Here is an 11,252-nt window from a genome sequence, read left to right on the forward strand (position 1 = left end):
TCTAATGATCTGTGATATACTATCTGTTTTAAACCCATAGTTTTTTTAAGGACAAACTTAGTAGCATACCAGAACAATGCAACACTGCTTGGATGCACCTGCCGGTTAAATAATCTCACAGATGCATGTGCTGCTCTTGCAATGCAAAGACAGCCCTAACACAACACTGACCCTTTATTTTGTGCTGTCTTCATTCATCTAGAGGAGTGTCTTATGGGTACCGTGAGCTAAATGAAGACAGACCAAGGGATTTTATCAGATGTCTGTGAGCTATAAAGACTTCCATATGCTCCTCACAATGCCAACTGAGTAGTGAAATCAAGACAGCAGAGCCATGGGTACTCTTTTAAGTGCTGCTGGCCACTTATACAGTCTTTATAGACCAATGGCATTCGTACCAGTCACTCTGCCCAAGAGAAACCTTGACACAGGTACATTCTCTCTTTTGCCACTGATTCCTGAAAGCCATTCAGTATTTCACAAATAAATTCATGTAAAGTCATACAGAAGAATAGGTCTAGCAGCAGCAGAAGTCTAAATGAGTTACCTTGGGCTTCATTTACTTATTTCAATCTATCTGTAGCCTATTACAGAACAATTAGAAGTTATTGGCAACAACGGAACCTTAATTGCACCTTAATTGATTTAAATATAGGCTACATGGAAAATTTTGATTAATTGCAGCAGTATGGAAAGTTTGAAATGTTTGCATTTTTAAGAATTTGTGTTTTGGAAGGAAAGTTCAATGCAAAAGGCATTTTCTAAAAACTACTCTGGTTAACAGTAGTCATGTCAGAAGCAGAATTATAATGCCAAATTTTAAAAGATTTGCTTTTCTGTGTTCTTCAAAAACTATTTTGCACCACATCTGTTCTAAAAACTTGTGAAGAGTAAGAAGGTCTGAATCAAAACAGAAGCTGACCCATGTATTTGTAACTAGACCTTCATATTGCATAGACACCCCATGTTGATGTGCCATACAGGCCAGTGCACAAATTCTGTGTTCTACGGGCCGAGTTCAGCCAATATAGGGCCTGCCTATGTTAGAACTTTTAATTTTATAAGCCTGACTGCCTGTATCAAGCTGTATGAACCATTGCTTTTAACTTTGATGGTCCCATACTGATTACCAATGTGGCAGAACCACGGAGGGAATTTATTTCTCTTAAGTAGCTTGAAGTGCCCAAGACACTCCAGGGCCTCTTCTGTCATTCTTCTTGTATAAATGGCAGACCACATTTTGGCAGTAACTTTTTTTTTTTTTTTTGAAATTGTAGGTTTTGAATGCTTTTTGGCTCAGAGAACACGTTATTGCACCTACTGATTTTTTGTGTTGGGGAACTGGACTTGAGTGTCTACAGCAAAACATCTTGCTCTTCTATTAGTTACTGCAACTCAGCAAAGAGTTTCAAGACATGTACACCTTTACCGTACAGACATCTTTCTCTTTTCAGGTCTTCTGCTCTGGAGATGTGTGACTCTTGCTAAAGTCTTTCTGAGCGAGCCCTGAGCAGGTCCTAAAGTGGACATTCTGTCCATTGATGGGATAGGAAGAAAACGAAATTGTGTGGACACTCGGCAGAAAGTGTTCAGACATTAAACACTTTATTAGGATAGAACACTGCTATGTGAATATTCATTTCAATTGAAATTGTGCAATTCGGTGAACATTATAAAATCTTTGCCTTGTGTACAGCAATATTCTTTTTATGACTTTGCCAGACAGTTTCTGTGCTCATAAAGGATGTCTGAGATTTCTTTTTATTATTTTATGGTGAACTTAGTATCCTGAGGAAGCCCTGCTTAGATCTCCGCATCATCAAGCAGATATGCATTTGTACTTCTGAATCAGATGTTACTGCTCAGTAACAAAACATTAAGCCTGACAGTAATGCATTATTGAAAAGTTTGAGATGCCTGCATGTGGTTTTTAAGGAGCTGTACTAAAATTATGATTAAGAGCACTCTACAGTCTTCAGAAACATTTTGTAAAAAGCAAAATGTAAAACTCATCAGGAAACCTTTTATCTTTTTTAAGAGCATTGTTTTTATTTGTACGTGTTTGAGAAACATCAGAGAATCCCATTTTACACTACATCTCTCCACCTATTTGTTGTGGCTAGCATGGCTGCAGCTGACGTAGACACATGAAGCCACCACACTTTAGAAAGCCAAAAAGATACTTTTCTCACAGGGGGGAAATACAGATCTTGACATATTGCTGGAAAATTAAGGAAGTGTTTGTTAAAGTCTATGACATTCTCCATAAAGAGGACACTAAGAAGACTCTTGAGAACACAGAGAGCTTTACTGCATGCATTAGCATTGTAATTTCTAAATACATTTCCCTGTACTCAAAGCCATTTCTCTGTGAAAAGAGCCAGATGTCATTTGGGGGTTATGTGAACTGCACAGATTCTGTACAAATTTAAGCAGAAATTTAAGAAAAAATCATAGGGACAGCACAAGAATCTATAGCTAACATAGGGCAAAAAGACTTGCAAGTGCAATTCAAGTATCAGACAAGCTTTAATGTTGGTGAACTGCTTTTTCTGCACATAACATCATTCTGGCAAATTTTCACCTGCAGAAATGGCAGCATTTAATCAAATAAATGCGCACAACTTTTGTTTATGGTGTGTGTGCTACTACAGGCTAAAACCCGAAGGAAGGAGTTATGAAATTTTTTTAGTGTGAGAACAGCTTTTCTGAAACCACTTTGGACGTGGTTCTAGTCTTTGAAGTGACAGAATCCACATTTTTCAGTGTAAAATGAAGACTTGCATCCTCTACTTCCAAGGCACTTTGTTTTTCAAATTACTTCTGGAAACTGAATTCACAAATTTGGACAGAAGTAGCCTCAAAAAGGCTTCCTTAATGTAGGCTTTTTGAAATAACTGGCTATTTGGTCATCATACTGATTTTAGTTTCACTGACTGACTTCTGAGGTATCCTCTGAGAGGATGACAGGATCTCTGTGTATTCCAGCCCTCCTTTCCTCAGCCACCCTCAAAATTAAAAAAAAAAAAAAAAGAAGAAAAAAGAAAAAAAGGAGTATAACAAACAAAATCAAGAGGTTTATGTGGCAGGGAGAAAGTGGTTAACACAGTAAAACTGAGAGGGAGAGGAGTGGAAGGTGGCATGAGGTAGAAACAGGCCTAAGGTCTTTCTGGATGGCTTGGAATAGTGGGAGAAGGTTAATCCAAGAACTACATGCGGATGGGCTTGATCTAAAAAGAAGCAGCTTCCAATAAGAAAGGCAGGGGCAGGGATTGTCCAGGTACAACGCTCTGCTCCAATTACAATATCTATGAACTTCGTCACCGTAGAACTAAAGGAATATTTACCCTTGACAGATCGTGGTCAGACTGGGCGCATACCCATCCGTAATTAATCTCCATTTGCCTCCCACAAGCTGTGCTACTTCTGTTAAACTCTTAGCAAGATGCTGATACTTCTGCTCCTCTAGTTAATGCTAGTGCTCGCTGGTCTGAGGAAGGGAGAGGAGAACAGTGTCTACTCTGTGCAAGGGACGTGCTCTTTCCCACCACGCTGGCATTTGGATGACAGCAGTTAGTTAAAAGCCCTGACTCTCTCTAGTGCACGGTGCTGTTGGCAAGGTTCTTGCTTCCACCTTGCTACCTCTTCTCTGCTCATTTACCTTGCTGCTATCTCCAGACAACACGTTAGTCTTGTAACTTCAGGCTGCTTGTTTAGCTGTTAACTGAGGGTTTTCAAGAGTTTCCCCAGGATTTGTATGTCAGTGTACTTTCTATGTATGTGTGGCACTTTCTACTGCTACTCTGCAGTTGCTTTGGTTTCCTCTCCTCCACTCTCACCCCAAGTCTGTAGCTGCTTTGAGTGACCTGCAGTCCATGGCAGCTTGGGGTTTTTGGTTTCTTGCCTATGCTGTGGGTGGCCATCTGCTAATCTGCATAACAGGGTCAGATTTCTGGCGCTTGTTCTGCATTAGATGTTGCTTTGTCTACCTGTTAGTCACATGTCCCGTGCAGTGACTCTCACTTTTCCATCGGCTGCTACCAAGCTTCATGTCCTTCACGCTGTGTCACACGAGAGGGTTCCCCAGTTATAAAATGAACATGGCCCTTTTCTTTAGTAGCAGAATGGTTTGTGGAGGTGCTGTAGTGAGCACTGTGGCCACATGCTTCCTCAGGGCTTCGGCACATCCCTGTAATTGCTGCTCTCCCCTCCCCAGGCTCCATGTCCTTCACTGCTGGTTTTGAGACCTGACTGATTGGGGCTTCACCAGTGCGGAGAGAGGTGAGAGCTGCTGATCACAGCCACAAGCACAGGACAGTCATTGGGAGGAACTATCAAGGGCTCTTTTATCCCTTTCTGCTGTTCAACAAGTTACCAGGAAAAACAGGCATGAAATAAAAAGGGCAGCTGACAAGAGTGGGAAAATGGGAAGACAGCAAACAATTATGGAAGACAGAAGACATGGATTTACCTGACTAAATCTTGGGTCAGAACCATTTTGGAGCATGAAATTAGAGTGCGTGTCAGAGAGGTGATAAGCTATGTGGCTTGAAAAGCTTCAAAATTTGAATGGGAGGCTTTTTTGAGATATAGAAGAATAGACACACAACTTTCAATTTCTGGGTTCCTTCAACTATATACATATATATATATATGTTAACAAAGTAAACGTTTCAGCAACAATATTTATGTTGGTCATAAATATAAAAATTCTACCTAGACCTCATGGAAAAGTTGAGGGACACCCCGTGCCTAGCACATCTCTGGGCAGTGGAAGTTACTGGTCTAGACCCTGAAGCTGTTTTCCTCTAAGATTCCCTAACAGCAGAAAAAAAGCATCACAGAGTTTTTAAAAATGATCACAGAATAATCAGGGTTGGAAGGGACCTCTGGAGATCATCTAGTCCAAACCCTCTGCCAGAGCAGGATCACCTACAGCAGTGATGACACTGTACTCTTCAAGCTTTGATTTGCATTCTACCTGCAACAACCCAGTGCAGTGGTACAGGATGAACCCAGCTGGCAGCAGTGATGGACTTTCATGGGACCATCTGCCTCCTCCTGATTTGCACCAGTGTCTTAGCTCATCTCTCTTGCCATGGCCTCCTTTCCTTCCCACTCCCGAGGTCACTGGCTTTTCCTGACTGAGATGTCTGTCAGCTCTGCTGTGAAACCGATAACCTGCAGAGCACTACGGTAGGCAGATGTGCATCTAATGCTGCTGCAGCAAGACTCGCTACAACTCATCTGTCAAAGGCACTAAGCAGCACAGGAAATAAAAAGAGATTTGTGGAGAAAAAGAAAAATCAGGCTTCCAGGTTAAATCCCCTTGCCATTACAAGAACTTTCTAGAACTTTTACTTTTCAATGAGAGAAAGTGGGTTTTCTTTCCTTTCCCTTGTCCTTGTTTTATCCCTTCCCCTGCTGGAAGGATTCCCACGTAGAAAGCTGCAGCCTTCTTTGTGTACTTGAGCATCTACCTCAGCTGCCTGAATCCTCAGTAGCATCTTGTTTGCCAGCTTGTCTGGAAGAATGGGTTTCTCCAGAGTAACTCACAGGTCACTTTCTGTCTGCCACAAATTTATGTGGCTGTTGGTACTTTGTAACGCCAGGTGGTGGACACTTGTAGCACAGTCTCTCTCCCGTAAACATAGAGGTATGATGCAGGTGTGCAGCAAAAGAAAGCCATAAATGTCTAAATTATGCAGAAAACACCTAACAGTCAAATTGGTATCTCCAAGTTCATAGAGATTCCCAAAATACCACACTGAGACAGAGGGCTTGAGACGTTTGGAAACTACTGTAAGGAGTCCCTTAAGCTAGTTAGCATGTTGTATGTTTGAAGGGATGTATGAAGGTTCAGAGAAAGAAAACAAAAATGAATTATGATTTCTTCTTTCCTTTCTCCTCCCATACAGATTTCCAAACAGCCCAGTAAACAAATTTTTATAGCAAGCTGTGCATGTATTCTTTCATAGTCACCAACAAAAAAGAATAAATTATGTCTTCCTGCAGAATCCGACAGCTATTGCACTATGGAAAACTTACATATTAAAAAACAATATAATAGTTTTTCTTCCTTTTTTTTTTCTTTTTAACCCTACCAAGTATGTGAGTTAACTGTTCTAGCATTTCTACAAATGCTAAATACAAGTTTGCATAGAAAGAATTCACCATTTTTCCTCCTGGGAAAGGATATTTTACTTCGGAGGACAGGCACCGATAGTAAGTAATGTTCCAGAAGTTAATTTCTTCCCCGTTTTCTTTGCATGATGGTATACTTGAAGCCGTATATGCTTAGGGAAGGCTGTGGTGCTATTGCATTTTTTTCAAAGCTTAAGAAGAGAAAAAGGACTGCAAATCATTTGCTGCCCAGAAAAGTGCAAAATCCAAATGCAGAAAAAGTTTTTGAAGACCACTTATAAGTGAATTACAAAAAAGCCTTACATAAAAGATCTATTTTTAAGGCCTCATTTCTATGAATTTTAAAAGATGGAACTTGAAACTACTCTCCCATAGTATAAATTTCATGATTTTTCATAATCCAAGTCCTTTTATTGTACCAATATTAAAAAATCTACTGCTAAGACACAAGGGACTGAAAAACATGCTGTGAAAACTTGAAACCCCTGAAATCTCTGGAAACATGCAAATTTCCATATGAAAGTGTTGCGTCTAGTTAGATCTGTACATTTAAAACCTCTCTACTCTTATGCTGAGCATTTGCACAGATTTACAATCACCAGCTATGTTACTGTATAGCAAGGCATTGAAGTAGCTCTGCCACTTGAGTATGCAATGGGATGGAATGAACCAATTTAATTTAGATAAATAGATCCCTGAAGATCAGCAGATGAGACCGCTTGGAACACTGTCTTCACAGATTACTGAGTGAAGCTTGATGCGAATGTCTGGTCTATCACTCCTCTTCCTATAAAAACTCTGCTCACTGGCAGTGCAGCCTGTCTGATGTCACTGTTTACTGCCACACAGACTACCGGGTCCATGAGGGAAGTTCATCAGCATCCTTTTATGCAGTATTTCACGTTAAAAAAAAAAAAAAACAAACAACTAGAGAGCTTTGCATAAAGAGCTATATTTCCTCTAGCCAGTGAAATATACTTAGGTAGTTTTCTTGCTGAATTTTAGAAAAATTATGTCTACAATGGTAAGAGGACAAGGTAGTGTTTTAATTTAAAAGAACCATACAAGAGCTCTGGGCAGCCTGTTGACAGTATGTCAAAGGACAGCATTAAGTGAATTAAAAAGAACTATAAGCACAACACAGCCGGCCCAGCCAGCTACCCACAGCTCCATCTCCCCCACAATTTGCCCCCTCACAGCGATTCAGCTGTGTCATAACTTGGCCATTGACTTCTGTCCCAAACTCCCCAAACTCTCTTTGAAAGTAGGACCTTGCTGTGTGATCTCTAAGAGGATGGAGATGAAGGAAGCTTGGGAACAAGCTTGGGTGCAAGGCCAAATTGTACTGGGACCTCACACACCAATTCTCTCTGATGACCTTCTCAGTGAGCTGTCACACCAACTCTTCCAGCAGCAGGGGTTTTTGCAAAGTCTGTGTTGGCCGGTAAAGATTAAGCTTGCAGACCAAATCTCTCCACAAGAGCTTTAGTTGGACCTCTCTCCTTTTTTTCATGCACTTGGGTTAATTTTCTGTCTTTGAGATTGTTTTTGAAAGTTTGACCTGTCGTTTGGTTGAAATTGGATGACATACATGAAGTTAGTGGAGAGGGACAGAAAGGCAGACACAGCGAGGTCTTATAAGCATCATCAGCTTAGGAAACCAAAACAGAAAATCAGAAATCAGATGAATGCGAAGAGCTTTGAGCCTGGAAAAGCCCACCAATAATAAGTTCCCATTCGTCCAGCCATAGCTGTGGTCCAGGAGCTATCTTCAGTCATTGAGGCAGAAGGTGAAGAGTGCTGCTGGGGAAGGGTGTGGAAGGAGGAGAGTAGTGCTCGTTGTCTAGCTCAGCTATATTGAGTAAAGCAGAGCCAGACCCCACCGTGGTTTTATTTTGTGTACTGGAAGTATTTAGGCTAGATCCAGTCCCGCCAACTGAGCAGCTTCATCACATGGTTTCTTTTAGACTTTTTTCTTTCAGTCCCATAAACATAAAAATTCAAAATATTCCAGCTGAAGGGCCTTATCTAGCTCCCATTTCAGGTCAAAATTTTTATGCTCTCTCTGTTTTTATTTGCCTCAGTTGATTCTATTGAAGCAAAGGGTAGAGTATGTCATCCTATAATACTTACGTGTTATTAGAAATAAATATTGAATGAGTTGCTTTAAAATCTCTACACTAGTTATAGTATCTTTTCTTCCAAAATCCTTTACACTAAAAGAATAATGAAGCCTTTTTGAGTGAGTAAACTGGAAATTAGGGCATAACGTTAGAGCTTGTTATGGCCCAAGGTGTATCTTTGCTCTTATGAAAAATACATGTTCTGTATCACAGGACTTCCAAAAACATCCAGTGGTTGTAATATGCTTTGTCCACTGAATCAACTCTTAAAAACTTCTCTAATTTGAAGCAAAGTGAAGATGCAGCTCTCACCCTGAAGAAGGTGAATATCTCTGAAACATTTTTGCTCTTAAGACCTTCTTAGGTAGAAAAGATTTTGGGGACATAATCTTTTAAAAAAATGCATAAATCACAGAAAACTGCATGGAAATAATTTTATTTACTGCAAACCTTTCTGTGTTTTAAGTATTAGACATAAGGTTGCTTCCTATAGGTGGTTTCTAAGAGTGCATGCTGTGGATCTGATATTCGAGCTCTTTCACGAAGCCAAAAGCGTTACACTTGCTACAGCTAAATAAATCCTTATCCTTTGAGACAGAAGATGAATATTTAACACAACTGTGCAGCTTCAGAGATCTACTATATGCGCTTCCTTGTTGATATCTGAATGGTGTGCAACTAAATGCGATGATAAATAAGAACAGAGGCTTCACAGAGGGACATTAAACACAGTATTTCTTAATAAAGAGACCACTGCTTTGTTTCAAGAGCTCTCAAACTAAATGATGTTTTTATGCTATGTTTTATATTTGATTCATGCCTCTTGCAAAGTTCTGGCACATTCAGTGAACGCACAACTGAAAAAGCAAAACTCAGCATTTCTTCTCAGCACACTTGACACAAGTCAGCATGCCTAATGCCAGTCTGCCAGTCCTTGCTAGTTCTAATAAACATCTCTTGAAGGGGCTTCATTCCACATTATAGACAAGAAGAATAAAAAAAATCCCAGCAGAGTTGCTCCGTTATGCTTGGAGGCAACTGATGGAGAAGAATTGCCCTGGGCTGCACACAGGAGCTCACAGATGTGAAACAAATGAGAATGATGTGGCAGGCACCCGTGACACCTGCAGAGCACAGGGGGGACAGAGGTCTCTGGACTACCATTCCACCGGAGGCTTCTCCTGAAGGGAGGACAGCTTACAGAGAAGAAGAAAAGATAGAACACATATTATAGCCCTGATAGGAATACTTTTCCTCAGCAGCACTGCAGGCGTTGTCTTTTCTGTTTTGTTATTTAGCTGTCCTCTTGTGGGGGGGAAGTCACCTTGAAAACACTATTCCTGGTTACCTATTACTATTTGTTGCTTTTCTTTCTGAGGTACTGTCAGCACTTCCAGCACTATACTAACTTGCACATCAGCATTCAACATTGGATAACTGATATATTTGCAGTTAATAATACGGAATCACAGAATTTTCAGAGTTGGAAGGGACCTCTAGAGATCATCTAGTCCAACTCCCCTGCCAAAGCAGGATTGCCCAGAGCACATTACTCAGGACTGCATCCAGGCGGGTCTTGAAAACCTCCAGAGAAGGGGACTCCACACCCTCCCTGGGCAGCCTGTGCCAGTGCTCTGTCACCCTCACCGTAAAGAAGTGTTTCCGTGTATTTGAACGGAACTTCCTGTGTTCTAACTTGTGCCCATTGCCCCTCGTCCTGTTACTTGGAACCATTGAAAAGAGCCTGGCTCCATCCTCCTTCAACCCACCCTTTAGATACTTGTACACCATAATAAGGTCTCCCCTCAGCCTTCTCTTCTCCAGGCTAAAGAGTCCCAGCTCTCTCAGCTTTTCACAGAATCACAGAATCACAGAATTATCAGAGTTGGAAGGGACCTCTAGAGATCATCTAGTCCAACTCTCGTGCTAAAGCAGGATTGCCTAGAGCACATTACTCAGGACTGCATCCAGGCGGGTCTTGAAAATCTCCAGGGAAGGGGACTCCACAACCTCCCTGGGCAGCCTGTTCCAGTGCTCTGTCACCCTCACCGTAAAGAACTGTTTCCGTGTATTTGAACGGAACTTCCTGTGTTCTAACTTGTGCCCATTGCCCCTCGTCCTGTCACTTGGAACCAATGAAAAGAGCCTGGCTCCATCCTCCTTCAACCCACCCTTTAGATACTTGTATGCCATAATAAGGTCTCCCCTCAGCCTTCTCTTCTCCAGGCTAAAGAGTCCCAGCTCTCTCAGCCTTTCCTCATAAGGGAGGTGCTCCAAGCCCTTAATCATCTTAGTTGCCCTTCGCTGGACTCGCTCCAGCAGTTCCCTGTCCCTCTTGAACTGGGGAGCCCAAAACTGGACACAGTATTCCAGTTGTGGCCTCACCAGTGCCGAGTAGAGGGGGAGAATGACCTCCCTCGACCTACTGGCCACACTCTTCCCTATGCAGCCCAGGATTCCATTGGCCTTTTTGGCGACAAGGGCACATTGCTGGGCCATGGATAATTTACCGTCAACCACAACCCCCAGATCCTTCTCCTCCAAGCTATCTCCCAGCAGGTCAGCCCCTAACCTGTACTGGTGCCTAGCATTCTTCCTCCCCAGGTGCAGGACCTTGCACTTGGTTTTGTTGAACCTCATTAGGTTCTTCTCTGCCCAGCTCTCCAGCCTGTCCAGGTCACGCTGGATGGCAGCACAGCCCTCTGGGGTGTCAGCCACCCCACCCAGTTTGGTATCATCAGCAAACTTGCTGAGGATACACTCTGTCCCCTCATCCAGGTCATTAATGAATATATTAAACAAAATAGGACCAAGTATTGACCCCTGGGGGACACCACTGGTTACAGGCCTCCAACTAGACTCTGTGCCGCTGATCACAACCCTCTGAGTCCTGTCCCGCAGCCAACTCTCAATCCACCTCACTGTCACCTCATCTAGCCCATACTTCCTCAGCTTCCTAATGAGGATGTCATGGGAGACAGTGTC

Source organism: Vanellus vanellus (genome assembly GCF_965231255.1).
Source record: "Vanellus vanellus genome assembly, chromosome: 3".
In the NCBI taxonomy this organism is placed as follows: domain Eukaryota; kingdom Metazoa; phylum Chordata; class Aves; order Charadriiformes; family Charadriidae; genus Vanellus; species Vanellus vanellus.